This window comes from Carettochelys insculpta, chromosome 6, assembly GCF_033958435.1.
Source record: "Carettochelys insculpta isolate YL-2023 chromosome 6, ASM3395843v1, whole genome shotgun sequence".
Lineage (NCBI taxonomy): Eukaryota > Metazoa > Chordata > Testudines > Carettochelyidae > Carettochelys > Carettochelys insculpta.
This window is the reverse complement of record NC_134142.1, coordinates 5,533,929-5,535,221: the sequence shown is the minus strand read 5'-3', so window position 1 is coordinate 5,535,221 and position 1,293 is coordinate 5,533,929. Positions and strand designations below refer to the sequence as shown.

General features: G+C 43.2%; 1 non-coding gene across 1 annotated transcript; it reads right to left on the bottom strand.

The window, feature by feature from the left end:
- Positions 1-438: 438 nt before the first annotated feature.
- Positions 439-510, bottom strand: TRNAC-GCA (transfer RNA cysteine (anticodon GCA)). Its single transcript has one exon. It is a non-coding gene; the product is annotated as a tRNA-Cys (tRNA).
- Positions 511-1,293: the final 783 nt, after the last annotated feature.

Genomic DNA, 1,293 nt, shown 5'->3' with positions numbered 1-1,293 from the left:
GCCAGTTCAGTGAGGCTGTAAGGGGCTTTTTGCTTCTCACTTGGGTATGGCCCTCGACTGCTTTTTTTTTTTTTTTGACAGGTCAGTGTCCCCCACCCCCCCACACACACACATCCAAAAATGGTTCCCCACCCCGCTTTAAAGTTTGGAACACTTCACGCTAATACACCCCTCTGTAAGCGCTCACTTGTACAGACGCCAAAGGGTCGCTTTGTCTGTATCTTCACGAGTAACAAGCAGTCCTATGGCACCTTAGAGACTCACACATTTATTTGGAATCATAGGGCTGGAAGGTCATCAAGTCCAGCTCCCAATAGCTTCTGCTTCTGCCTCATTAAGAGCCAGGGACCTTTTGCACGTTAGGTAAATGGGATCAATATGCTACAGAAACTAGAGAAAGGTGGGATGAGTGTTTTCAACGAAGTGACTGGCTTTTAAAGCGGACACTTGGATTTGAGCCAAGGACTATTTGATCTGCAGTCAAACACTCTACCACTGAGCTACACCCCCACTGGCATTTACCTCTGAAAGCTCATTACCTAATAAATAAATATGTCAGTCTTGACAACAGGACTGCTCGTCACTTAGGGCATTTCTACACTACAGAGTTATTCCAGAATAGTTTAGCCTGGAGTTATTATTCCAAAATAAAATATTCCAGAACACTGCATCCACACTCCAGGGAAACCACAAAGTAAGTAAAACTGATTCCAAAATAGTCTGTCCACACACAATAGAGACTGTTTTGAACTAAAGCCACTGCTTCTGGAGTCTCTAATCTGAAATACCATGTCTACACAGCACCTTTATTTCAGAATAAATTATTCCAGAATAGATTATTTCAAGATGTCTGTTTCAGAATAGGTGCTATTAGAATGAGGTTTACAAAATTGGAAATAAGCTATCTGCTCTTTTTAAATGATTTCGAAATATCAGTTGTGTTCTATAGACACTTGCAAAAAGTTACTTCAGAAGAGCAGCTGTTGCTCCAAAATAACTGCTGTGTAGACACACCCTTATACATCTGAGCCTGGGCCTGTGAAGGGAAGTAAAGAGGGGTAAGGAACAGCTTTATACTCTGGAATGAGCTATTCATATCCCAAGTTGCTGCACATGCTCAAAGAAGCCTTCCCAGGGCTGCTGCTACTACTTCTACAGTAGTACTCCAGGAATGAGCACACAGAAGTGCATGTGATGCCATCTGGTCTCCACCCCTACTCAAACACCAAGGACTCAAGCACCAAAAAAGGGAGGAGTGATCTGCACCAGGGAAAGATGCGCGCAATTTCCTTC